Here is a 14,464-nt window from a genome sequence, read left to right on the forward strand (position 1 = left end):
TCTCATTTTATCAATAAAGAAATGAGCCCAGAGAAGTCGTTACATTCCTAAAGTCACATAACTAGTAAGTGATTCCTAGTATTGTACTCTTTTCACAATCTAAAATACAAAATTGTGTAGGGCTAGAGTGGCAGAAATGAAGGCAATTTTACAATCTAAATAAGGAATCTCATCATCTCTAATAATAGGTCATCCCTCCTCCCTCTACACTTTATCTGCAGATGGATTTAAGATTTCACTAGAAAGAATAATAAGGTGCACAGCATGATCTCTCTGATTCTTTTCAGATGTAACATGCTGGGATTCTATGATATTTTTTTGAGGGTAAAACATTTTTTTCAGTTTTTAACAAGTATTGTTGTCTTAAGCTCTTAAAGAAACCCCAGAGACATAATAATTAGTAGAAACTGATATCATCAAAATACGCTATGCCATCGGTACAGAAAGGCAATGTCCCCAAGAAACATTCATGTGAATGAATGAATGGAAAAGTGTTTTTTAAGGTATTGCTATATGCAAAGTATTGTGCTAAGTGCTGAGAATACAATAGAAAAAAGACAGTCCCTATTCTCAAGGAGCTCATATTCTTTTTTTTTTTTTTAATAAACTCTTACCTTCTGTCTTAGAATTGATACTAAATGTTGGTTCCAAGACATAAGAGCAATAAGGGTGAGGCAATATGGGTTAAGTGACTAGCCTAGGGTCACACAGCTAGGAAATGTGTGAGGCCAGGTCCTTCTAACTCCAAGGTTGGCTCTCTATCCCAGAGAGCTCACATTTTAATGGAGGAGGCAAACACATAGAATATTTCAGCTGCAAGTCAGATGTCATTCCATCAAGTATTTGAGTGCTTGTTACATGCCAGGCACCATAATCAGAACTAAGCACTACAAAGAAAGGCAAAAAAACTATCTCTGTTCTCAAGGAGCTCACAATCTAATTGGAGAGACAACATGCTAAGAACTATGCACAAATAAAATATAGGGAGAAAAGGTTAGAGATAAAAAAGGGAAGACACTAGCATTAAGGATGATTAGGAAAGGTAAGATTTTAACTAGGACTGGAAGGAAGCCAGAAGGTAAGGATAAGGAGGGAGAAAATTTTAGGAAGGGGAGATCTCAGTGAAAAGGGCAGCTAATTGATACAGTATATAGACTTCTGAGCCTGGAATCAGGAAGACTCATCTTCCTGAGTTCAAGTCTGACCTCAGGCGCTTACTAACTGTGTAACCCTGGGCAAGTCACTTAACCCTGTTTGTCTCAGTTTCCTCATCTTTAAAATGAATTGGAGAAAGAAATGGCAAACCATTCTAGCATCTCTACCAAGAAAGCCCAAATGGGGTCATGAAGAGTTGTGCATGACTGAAAAACAATCTAATTGAACTACAATGAAAATTCACAGTCAAGAGAGAGTGTCTTATGTAAGGAACAGCAAGGAGGCCAGTGTCACTGGATCAAAGGGAATATGAGGGTGAGTATGGAATAAGATGACTATATATCCCAGTCCTAAAGCTCATGGTGGAAAGATGTCTCATGCCTATATCCTAAGTGAGGTTGGTGAGAACAGGAGAAAGGGGTCCTCTTCAAGTTCTCTTCAAGCTTCCAGTCACTTAGGGCCCTACTATAGACACTCCAAGTACTTCTGGCTTCCAACTTCAAGAGGGAAGATGGAAGAAATTAACCTCACTTCAGGTTGCTTAAGAAAAAGATTCTGAGAAGACATGAGAGGAACTGGCAGTCTCTATCATATCCTTGTCCCCAGAATGCTATACTAAAATCTTCCAGGAACTTCTCCTTGACTGAGACTTAGGGCTTTCTCTCTTATTTGACTTGAGTTACCTCCCTCTCAATTGATTAACTCCTTTCTTCATTGTCTGCTATTTTCCCATGTATACTTGCTCTACTTTCAAATTTGCTACCAAATTGGATAAATAGATGTCTTGACTAATTGCTCTGTGTGTGTGTGTGTATGTGTGTGTTCATTGTGGACCTGGTGCTCAGTGGAAGGTGGATCAAGTCTTGGATATAAAGCTTTAGTTCTTTCCCCCATATTGAAATCACAATCAGAAGTTACATTGAACCTGAAAACCTCATCTCCTAGACTAACAAATAATTCCAGCCTGGTATTTCCTCTCTCTGATGAGAACAGAGTGGCTTCTGGACCCCACTCCCTACTTCTTCTGGAAAGAATTAAAGTCTCCCCTGCAGGAAGTTGAGAGGGAAAGAGGCTAGAGATGTCTTCTCTGCCTCCCTTCAAGCTACAAAATGACACCCTCACTGCTACATGTGGAGATAACCGTAAATAGACACAGGAACTTGCTGTAGCTAGAAAATTGGTAGCAGGGGAGGGGGATAGGCTTTAAACTCCAAATATAGGACTTTATATTTGATCCTGATGGTAACAAGATGCCACTAAAGCTTATTAAATAAGGGATGACTTGGGTTTTTTAGGAAGATCAGTTTGACAACTGAATGCAAGATAGAAGAGAATGGGGAGAGACCTACAGCAAAGACATCAACCAAAAAGTTATTACAAATAGTCCAGGTTTGAGGTAGTGAGGGTTTGCACTAATGAAAATGAGGTTTCAGAGGAAAGTAGCAAACATATATGAGAGGTGTTCCAAAAGTAAAATGGACAGGAGTTAGGAATAGATTGAGGATAGCAATGGGGATAAGAGATGGAGATATGGTGGTCAATAATAATACATAGATTGTGATCCTGAGCAACTTGGAGTATGATAGTGTCCAGGATGGAAATTGGAAAGTTAGGAAGTGAGGACATTTTGGGGTTAGTAGTAGGAAGAAGATAATGAATTCAGTTTTGGACATGTTGAATTTAAGCTATTTCTCAGATATCCAATTTTAGATGGCCAAATAGGTATTTGAAGGTTAACATTTGAGAGGCATGTTTAGAGCCATGCCTGGCACATAGTAGGTGTTTAATAAATGTTGATTGATTCATTAAGCCTGGAAGTTAGAAGGGGGCTTAGGTTTAAATAAGTAGATCTAAGTATCATCCTCATAAAGTTGAAAATTGAAACCATGGGAACTGATGAGAACAAAATCAACATAACCAAAATTAGAAGGGCAACAAACTAGGAAAATATTTTTGTAACAAATTTCTCTGATAAAGGTCTCATTTCTCAAATATACAAAAAAAACTAAATCAAATTTAGAAGAATTCAAAATTGTCAAAGGATATGGATAGGCAGTTTTCATATGAAGAAATCAAAGCTCTCAATAATCGTATAAAAATGTTCTAAATCACTCTTGATTAGAGAAATGCAAAGTAAAACAACTCTGAGGTACTACCTCACACCCATATGGCAGTAAAGGGAAATGATAAATGTTGGAGGGAATGTGGCAAAATTGGGACATTAATGAATTGCTTGTGGAGTTGTGAACTGATCCAACCATTCTGGAGGGCAATTTGGAATTATGCCCAAAGAGCTATAAAATAATTCTCACCTTTTGATCCAGTAATACCACTATTAGGTTTGTGTCCCACAGAGATTTTTTTAATTGGGAAAGGACCTACTTGTACAAAAATATTTATAGCTAGGCTTTTTGTGGTAGCAAAGATTATAAACAAAAAGGATGTCCATCAATTAGGAAATGACTGAACAAATTGTTTTATATGATGGTGACGGAATACTACTATGTTGTAAAGAATGGTGAACAGGATGATTTCAGAAAGAACAAGAAAGACCTACATGAATTGATGCAGAGAGGAATAACCATAACTAGGAGAACATTATACACAATAACAGTAATTGTGGAATGATCAAATGTGATAGACTTTGGCTACTAACAGCAAGAAAATGATCCAGGACAGTGCTGAGGGATGTATGAAAAAGAACACTATCCACATCTAAAGAAAGAAGTGCTGAATTAAGAATGCAGATGGAAGCATATGGTTTATCACTTGTGTTTATTTGGGTATATTTGCATGATAACACATGTATAACCCAGATCAAATTGCTTGACAGCTCTAGAAAGGGGGAGGGAAGGAGACAATTCTGATTATTCAACTTTGGAAAACTTATGTGGAAATTTGTTATTAAAATAATAATTAAAATAAAATATAATTATATTATTACATATATAATATAATAATAAAATAAAATACATATAATAATATATAAATATATAATAAATTAAAATAAAATAAAAATACATTTTAAAAACTGTTCTTGAAGAACTCATAACCTAATTGAGGAGGCAGCATGCTAACAGTGCCATACAAATAAACTATACATGGGACAAATTGGAAATAATAAATAGGGAAGGCCCTAGAATTAAAAGAACTTGGGAAAGACAGAAAATACAAGGTGGGATTTTAGTAGGACTTAAAGGAAACCAAGAAAATCAGGAGGCAGAGATGAAAAGGAAGAGAATGTTCCAGGCATGAGGACCAGCCAATGAAAATGCCTGACGCCCAAAGATAGGGTATATTGTTGAGGGAACAGCAAGGCAAGGAAACCAATGTCACTAGATGGAAGAATATATTATAGAGCAAAAAAGTATTAGAAGACTGGAAAGGTAAACGGGCTGGTTTATGAAGATCTTTGGATGCCAGAGGATGCTATATTTGATCCTAGAAGTGATAGGAACCCACTAGAATTTCTTAACTAACAGGATGACAGGCACAAACTTCAGGAAAATCACAACTGAGTTTCTGATAAGGGGTCATCATGCTGTGATCAAAAGATTGTGTTTTCTGTGCTTGTATTTTTGTATAATCTTATTTTTAGATAAAAAAAATAATCCCTTTCTCTACTTAATGTTCCAAAAACCCTGCCAACTTAACTAGCAAAGGCCTACATACCATGCATCACTGGGCTTGTGCTCAAAGACTTTCCAACTTAATAGATCTTATCAGAGTTTGCTTCACTAAAATGGTCTTCAAGAGCCCAGGAGAATCTCCATGCCTCTATGCTGGAAAAGTAATTCTGCTTAAGGCCTTCAACATCAATATGTTTTAAACCTATAAGGATCTGTAAACAATTAGAATATTATAGCTAGAGGGGACCTTACACCATAGCCAGGGTCCTTGGAATTTTTCTAAACCAACTCCTTTGTTTAGAGATGTGGAAATTGAGGTTCAGTGAAGAGAAGTGACTTGGACAAGGTTCTGCATTGATGTGGTAGCAAAACAGCGACCACCATCCAGTTTTCACTTCCTAGATGGAAAGAGATGGAAACAACGGAAGAACTAAAATAGAATTGATTGAATTTGCTTTTCAAGCCTATAAGTTAGGTCTCCAACATTCCACAAAAACAAAATGTGGTGTGTGTGTGTGTGTGTGTGTGTGTGTGTGTGTGTGTGTGCGCACAAGCACGTGCATGGGCACAGGCACAGGCTCCTGACACTTGCTAAAGAAAAACTACTCCCCCCCAGTAAATTTGACTCTGGGTTGGAAAGTAAGTGCAAGGTGAAAAGAGAGTAAAGAAAGAATGTCTTCAAGGGGAATAGAGGTGTTTTAAAAAAACCTCCTACCATGCTGGGTCATGAGGAAATGTAATATATATAGAGGGTGGATTTTTTCCCCCTGCTCAGCTGTGGCTTGGGAACTAGGCTCTATCCCATTGATCTGTCTCCCAGGGAAGGAGCTAATGTCAGATCAATGGTTTGCAGCAAGGTTTCTGAGTGACAGCTCACAGAGATGGAAAGTTAAATTTAGGTCATTTAAGTTTCAGTGCCTTTTTATACTGTCAAAACAATGCCAACTCCCGCTGTGTCTCTGGCATTAGTAACCAGCTTGTGCAGAGTGGATCTCAGCTCATCTTCCAGGCATATGCATGAGACTTTAAGGATATGGAGAGAGATTTTCTGTGAGATTTTCAGCAAGTACAGGATCCTTTCACTTCCCATTCCTTCTGATTCCCTGGGTGTGCTAAAGAATTATGATCAGAGAAAGACTAGGATGTCTGAAAATCCAAGGAATTCTACAAGCCAGAGAAGAGGAGAAAGAGAGCCTCTTATAGTGGAAGTGACCTTGCTGACCTGTGGTAAAGACTCTTGAGTTCTGGTCCTGGCTTTGCTATTAACTCACTGTGTGACATTAGGCAGAGACTCTCTAAGCTACATCTTCCCCAACTGTAAACTAAGGAGTTGGCCCAGATTTTCTTGAAGCTTTTTGAAGGCGGAACTGCAATGTCTTATTTATCTTTGTATCTCCCCACAGTATTTTACTCATATCCACTTTCTTGACAAATGTCTGTTGAATGAACAAATGAATCTCATGCTGCTTTCAAGGTTGGATTTATGAAACCACATCAACAGTGGAAAATTGAAGGGTTGTAGGTGGGTGGTTTGTTTTGCCCAAATACCTTTGGATGACATTTCAAAACATTCAGCAATATACTTGTTGTTATTCTTTGTGAGGACAGTTTGGGCTATTCCCATCCAAAACTGGCACCCCACCCTGAACTCACTGATGAGCATTCTTTCCCAGAGTGTCCCTTCTGGGCTTCCACATGCTTGGATGTGACTCTGTAGCTTGCTTTATTCTCAGTGTGCAGCTGGGGCTCTTCTAATTAGAGTCCAGGGGCCAGATACAGGCACCCCCAGCTTGCTTTGTGCAGAATCTCCAAAGGGGAAGCTATTCATCTTCAGAGATCCAGCTGAAAATGGTTCGATGCTCCCTGCCAGGAGGCGATCATGAGACTTGTAGCCATAGCCAAGTTAAAAAAGGTGAAGGAATCCCAAATATATTCTTTAAGGCATCTGAAATATCAACTCCCAAAATCCCTTTCAGTCTAATAGAAAAATGGAACAAAGAAGTGATGAGCACAGGCGGTAGAGGAGAGATGTTCCTCCAAAGCTCATGCTCTTGTCCCTGCAGGGAAGAGCTGAGACAAGGGGAAGCAAAGGGGGCAGACCATTCCTCTGAAGCATACACTGGTGCCAGCCAAAGGCATGGGGGCTAATATACATGGAAACTGACCAATACTTAGTGTGAATAGAACCAGTCGTAACTCACTGGAATTAAATTCAGAAAAGAGAAGATATGAAACTGAAAGGCAGGAGCTTATGTTTACTCATATTTCTCTCCTGTCTTGTGTCATCCCTCTTGACAGGGGAAGGGTACTGTTCATAGGTGTTCATCTGAGACTATAGTGTATGCTTCTCAAGTGGTATGTTCCAGAAGTAGGCCATCAGGTCATCAGGAGAATTGTGGTGGGAGTCAGCCTAGCACTGCTTACCTGAAAGGTACAAGCAGAGTTTAATTTTAATTTCTAATCTCTAGAAAAGAATGTCCAGCATTGAGCAATGAATATCACATGACATTCCCCTTGGGAGGGCAAGTTAAATGGATTTGTGTTCTCTGTTATCTGGATATTCTGTATCCAACAACCAAGGGACACATTGACCACTTTTGTAAGGGTAGCCACCAAGAACTAGATTGTGTTAAATTTATTTAAATTCAGTACTGAAATAATAATCTGAGAAGATTCTTTGGTGGCCATTTAGTCCAACTAATGAACAAAAAGAACCCCCATTATAATATATGCCCAACAAGTACTCATCCATCCAGCCTCTTGCTTGAGGACTCCAAGGAGGAAGAACCCATCATTTGTAGAAGCAAGCCTTTCAGGACATCCAAGCAGAAATATGAAGTGGTCAGTTAAACATGTGAAACTGATGTTCTTCAGAGAGAATGAAGGAGAGAGAGAGAGAGAGAGAGAGAGAGAGAGAGAGAGAGAGAGAGAGAGAGAGAGAGAGAGAGAGAGAGAGAGAAGAGAGAAGGATACATAGACGACAGATAGATAGCTTGACTGATTTGAATGAAATCTTTATAGATATCAAATTCTTCATTTTGAAAAGGATCAAAGACTTCATGGGGTAATGTCTTGACTTACACTGTGAACTAGATTTAAGTGAGTCAATATTGCACAAAGTCATAGACATGACAATTAGACTCTTGGAAGAAATATAAAGGAGAATAGAACCTAGGACAGCTCTTGATACCTAAGATTAGAGATAGTAGCTAATGAGACTTCTTCCCCCCCCCCCCCCCACCCCATCCACTTGTGGGTTAGGCTAGCTTTTCCTCTGAAAGGTAATAATGCTATCTTAAAAGTTAAGCTGTGCCTCTCTTAATGCAGCTTTCCAGTGATCTCTGCCCTTTTGACATGACTTTCTGGTTACCTGAGGACATTAAAAAGCTCAATCACATTTGCATCAGTACCCTTCAAATTTGGTGGATGTTCCAAGAGCCAGATTCCAAGGTCATCCCATCTTCCCCTGCTAATTAGACTCCTTTCCATCTTTGAAGGAAAAGGAGGAGTGGTCACATCTACCTCAGTGAAGTGCTATAGTATGCTTTCTATTCCATAACCAAGTAAGTTTCATTTTATTTAACTGTTGAATATCCTATCACAAATGCTTCATTTTATTCAAACACAGAACCTAAACTAACTGAGTCAAGCCTGCCTAATACAAGTGGTGGAGAACTCAACTCCTCTCTAAGCTTTCTTTCATAAAGGGTTACATCTCGACTTTCCAAGTAACTCTCTTCTTTCTCTCTGCAGCTCTCCTTGAATTGAAATCCAAGGAATATGATGACCCACCTAGGATAAACTGACTACCTGACATCTCATTATCATACCCTTTAATTCATATTTGGATTCTTAGTGGCCTTCTCTGTCCTTTGATTGGAGGGCTCAGGAGTGGAATGCTAAATTCCCTCCAAAGCCTTCCTTTATAGAGAGCTAACTCTAGACTTTGCAAAAAGTCTTCACTTTCCCTTCACAGCTCTGCTTTGTTTGAACTCTAAAGAATATGATTCCCCTGTATCTAGTATCCTCTGGTGCTTCCCCAAACCCTTGTTTTTGTTTTTGTTTTTCCCTCTTATATTGTAAGCATCTTGAGGGCAGAGACTGTATTTCTTTTTCTTATTTGTATCCTCAGCACCTAGTACCCTGCATGGACTATAGTAAGAGCTTAAAAATGTTTTTCAAATTGAAAATTGGTCAGATACGTATAGAAAGCAAATGAGTTATTAATGGTAACAAAAACTGAAAAAAGCAAGGTCAAAGAGGATAGGGACATCAGATTTAACAGTTAGGAGATTATGTATTGACAGAAAGAAAGGTCCTATATACACCAATATATTTGTAGCAATCCTTTTTGTGATAGTAAAGAATTAGAAACAAAATAGATGCCAATTGTGGTATGTGCATGTAATGAAATGTTATTCTCCTGTTAGGAAATGATGAATATAATTACATAGAACTATGGGAAAACTTATATGTACCAATGCAAAGTAATCAGAACCAGAAAAGCAATACACATGATTGCAACAATGCAAATGAAAGAATCACTACCACCACTACAACACAATTGAAGTTGAGTACTGAAAAAGTATAATGCACAAATTAGACTCCAAAGAAAAGATAGGAGACCACACTCCCACACACAAACTTCTTTGCAGAGATAGAAAACTATTATATTCCATATTAACATCAGACTTACTTGATATATGGGTTAGTTTGACTGACTTTTCTTCCTCTTTTTTATTTTTACTATTAAGGCATGGCTCTTTAGGAGTAGTTAGGAAGAAAAGGATAGACTGGAAAATGTAGGTGATATTTTAAAAGATGCATTAATAAAATTCTTTTTTAAAGGGATTATTAGTAACCCTTGAGAGATTGGCTTAAGTAGCATGGTAGGTTATAAAGTCAATTGGAATGGATTGAGAAGTGATAAGGAAGAGGAAGTAGCAAGTACAGACTAGTCTTTTTGGAGGTTTAGCTGTAAAAGTAAGGAAAGATATTGCCCTATAGCTTAGGGGATCATCAAGTCAAGGGAAGATTGGAGGCTTTTGAGAGAGAGAGAGAGAGAGAGAGAGAGAGAGAGAGAGAGAGAGAGAGAGAGAGAGAGAACTTGAATATTTTTGTAAACAATAGGAAAGAAACTAATAGATAAAAGAAGAGAGAGAAGGATCAAGGGATAAGACACCAAAGGAAATTAGAAGGAATGGGATTTAATATATTAGTTAGAGGGGTTAGTTTTGATATAGAAAAGGCCCATCATCCTCTGACCCTGTAGAATAGAGAAGAGGACAGGTCTTCGAAGAAGTGTTGAATGAGGAGCAAGGAGGATGAAGAAACCAAGGAAAGAAGGTTTCAATTTTCAGTTAGGTAGAAGCAAGATCTTATGCTTAGAGAGAGTGGGGTGAGATAAGGTCAAAATGGATACATAATTTAGACATAAAGGGTGATGTCATAAGTAAATTAGGGGAACATAGAATAGTTTTCCCATCAGATCTATGGAGAAGAGAAGAATTTATGACCAAACAAGAAATAGAGAATATGACAAATATTAAATGAATAATTTTGACTACATCGAATTAAAAGGTTTTGTACAAACAAAACCAACCCCACCCAGATTAGAAGGGAAACAAATTGGGGGAAAAAAATTTATAAATTTTTTTCTGATAAAGGTCTCATTTCTTAAATATATAGAGAACTAAGTCAAATTTAAAAGAATACAAACCATTCCCCAATTGACAAATGGTCAAAGGACATTGTAAACCTTAAAATTTCTTAGACTTATAAATGTTGGAAATTTCATACTTGAAAAATTTCTTACTTATAGTCTATTGGAATGTGAACCCCATTGGCATGGGAGGTTCCTTCTCCTCCCTTATTAAGATTACTTTAGGACAGAAACCTTTTGCTGAACAATGGAAAGGGCTGCAGCATAGATCAAAATTTAATTATTCCAATCTCCACCCTACTCAGGGTAACAAGATTTAGGAAGGGCTGTAGCAAAGGATCAAGATTTAATTATTTGAGAATATGACCTTCAACAGACATGTGCAAAGCCACAGACCTCTGGGCGGTCCTGGGTTAAGCTAGAGCTACCATTGGCACAGGGAAGACATGGACAGTGATTGGTAGATGTGAGAACTGAGGGGAGGGAACTTGGATGGTTTCCTTAAAGATAGCAGGGTCTGAGGACTGGGGAGAGGTGGTTGGAGAAGTTTTTCTCTGAGAAGTTGTGCTCTGAGAAGCTTGCTCTGAAGGAAGCTGGAAGTGGAGACCCCTGAGACTGTTTCTCCATTTTGGTCACGTGAGTGATAGGGACTGATCTCTTTTCTTTGCCTCAGCTATCTAAGGGCTTGGGCCTTTTGGCCCAGCCTAAACAGAAGGGATATTTAAGCCCTATTCCCTCCTCTCCCCTTTCTCTCTCCCTCTCCCTCTCTCTCTCTCTCTCTCTCTCTCTCTCTAATACCTTTCTTCCTCCTGTTTGTAATTAAACTCCATAAAAGGTTGGCAGCTGACTTGAGTTTTCATTTAGGAATTACATAGCTGAATTCCTTGGCGACCTTAAATTAATATATATCAGTCTTTTAAAGTGATTTCCTTGTCACAACATGAACAAGCAATTTTCAGATAAAGAAACCAAAGTTATCAATAATCATTTTTAAATGTTCTAAATCATTTGATTAGAGAAATGCAAATTAAAACAACTCTGGTATACCACTTCATACCTAGCAGATTGGCCAATGTGAAAGTAAAAGATACTAATAAATGTTGGAGGGGATGTGGCAAAATTGGGATAATAATGCATTGTGATAATGGGATAATATGGTGTTGTGAACTGATCCAACCATTCTGGGGAATGGCTGAATAAATTGTGGTATATGATGATAATGGAATACTATTATACTGTAAGAAATGATAAACAAAATGATTTCAGAAAGAATTGAAATGATCTACATGAACTGATGGAGAGTGAAATAAGCAGAACCAGAAGAACATTATACACAGAGTAATATTATGAGATGACCAACTGTGAAAGACTTAGGTACTCTCAGCAATACAATGATTCAGGATAGTTCTGAAAAACTTAGACAAAAAATGCCATCTACCTCCAGAGAATGAACTGTTAGATTCAGAATGCATATCAAAGCATAAATTTTAAACTTTAGTTTATTTGATTTTTTATTTTGGGGTTTTGGTTTTATATGAGTATTCTCTTACAAAAATGAACAACATGGAAATGTGTTTTGCATGACAGTATATGTATAACCCAGATCAAATTGCTTACCATCTCTGGGAATGTGGAGGGAAAGGAGGGAGGGAACCAATTTAGATCTTATAACCACAGGAAACTTATGTGGAAAATTATTATTACATGTAATTGTTTAAATAAAATATCCTTAAAATTTTTTAAAGAGTGAGTGAGGTCAGGTGTTATTCAGCACTTGAGAAGAAAGAAAGCCTTTGAGTAACTGATTTAAGCAGATTGAGAGACAATCAAGGAAGAATAAAATTATGTCCATATAGCAGTAAGGACTAAATGGGTAGTTAATAGTGTTTGTTGAATCAAATTATTAAATTAGATAACATGAATTTGTAACTGACTCAGCACAGTTTCATGGCTTCCTATAGCAGCTTTCTGTTCTCAGGATTAGGAACAAAGAAGGTAGGTGGTGGCTGTGATTCCAAGTTGAGGACTGGTGGGATTTAAATGAAGACATCAAGTGGGTAAATACTTCAAGAGTGAAAGGCATGCATTAATGAGCCCTTTAAGTAAGGAGTCAAAACTATGATCTCATATAGCCAAATGTGAGACTAGGATACATGAGGGATTAAGGGCTGTAAAAATAATAGCCAACTGTAAAAATAATAAAGCAATGAATTGATTATTAGTTTATAAACAGATTTAGATACTCTGCTGTGCTTACAAAGTATTTTCAGTTTATATAAGTGAAGTTCATAAGTGAACTTCTCTTAAGGGCCAGGTGCAAGGACACTAAAGAGACTTTTGTTATAAAAAATAAAGTATTTATTAAAATATGTAAGGAAACAAAAGGATTTCTAACTCTAAGGGAGTCTAATTCCACCCAAATAAAACTCCCTGGTTCTACAAGGAACTGTTTCTCAGGTTTCCATAGGCTACACTGATTCTTCCTGATCTGACTAACCAAATTTTTACTATTCTAAATAAACTACACTATTATCTTTTTAATTCTTAACTTTGTCTTCAGGTTATAAAAAATAACAAAGGCTAGCTTAGGCTGAGCCTTAGCAAGAACCAAGCTAGGACTCTGAGCCTTAACAGACTCAGAGTCCAAACCAAAGACCAGTTCTTTCTTTAGTCTTCTCAGTTATAAACAATCTATGAAAATAGCAATAGATAGTTAATAATGTTTCCCAAGTTGGAAAAGAAAACAGTTATCTCCTTCAGGTCTTCCCCTCCTTTCCTTCTACCTCAGACAGTGAGAGAGAGAAAGACAATTTCACCTCCTCCAAGCCCTGAGAGAGAGAGAGAGAGAGAGAGAGAGAGAGAGAGAGACTGCCCCTCCCACCAACCTCCAGAAAGCAACTGTCACAGAAAAACCATTAGACTGGAAATTGACACTTTGTCTCAGCTCTATTTGAAACTCCAATTCTTTCTCAAGCCAGCTTCTCCACTTCTTATCTCTAAACTAATATAACAAGACTTAATTTCTAATATCATCCTTATAGGGCCTAACAAAGAAACAAAGAATAGGTATTAAGAAAGTAAAGGAAAAGAGGGAGAGAGGGAGTAAAAGTGAGAGGGATGGAGGAAAAGAGAGAAGGGAGAGAGAGGAAGGAGGAAGAGAGAGAAGTAAATTCCAGAGTTAAAAATTCTATAAGTGGAACAGTTTCAGGTAAGGATGAGATCTAAAGCCACTCCAGCCCCTATAGCTAGATAGGTTATATTGAAGATGTAGGTCAGAGGACTTCAGAAGATAAATCATTGAGGTGAGGCTGTTCCAAGGGATATCCATGATAATGTTGAAATCTTTAAGTATAAGGTGGGAAATTGGGATGGAAAAGAAGATTTTGAACCAATTTTCTTTAGAAAAAAAGCTAGAATATCCTGAAGGCCAATAGATAACACCACTATAGGCCAGGTTGGTATAAATAGATGGAGTAAACATCAAAGGAGGAGAGATTAGTTATTGGTGACAGAGAAGGGGATATCTGGAAATGGCACACAGAGTGTGATTATTCCTTCTCCTGGCCTAGTATGTCAGGGCCATGAGAGAAGAAACAATTAGCACTGGAAAGGGAAGCAAGAGTTGATAGAGGTTTCTCTCTTCCCTATTTCTATTGAAGTTATCATCATCTTCCTAGTCATCCTGGTCACTAAGATCTATAACCCAAAGCATCCTTGACTTTTTCCCTCTCACACATCCAATCGGTTGCTAAGTCTTTACCAGCTTACTTCTTTTCTTTTCTTTTCTTTTCTTTTTTAAACCCCTACCTTCTGCCTTGGAATCAATTGAAGGCATTCCAAGGCAGAAGAGCAGTATGGGTTAGGCAATGGGGGTTAAGTGACCTGCCCAGGGTCACACAGCTAGGAAATATCTGAGACCAGATTTGAATCGAGGACTTTCAATCTCTAGGACTGGAATTCAATCCACTGAGCTACCCAGATGCCCCCTACTAGCTTACTTCTACAATATCTCTTATAT

The sequence above is a fragment of the Monodelphis domestica genome, chromosome 1 (genome assembly GCF_027887165.1).
Source record: "Monodelphis domestica isolate mMonDom1 chromosome 1, mMonDom1.pri, whole genome shotgun sequence".
Taxonomy (NCBI): Eukaryota; Metazoa; Chordata; class Mammalia; order Didelphimorphia; family Didelphidae; genus Monodelphis; species Monodelphis domestica.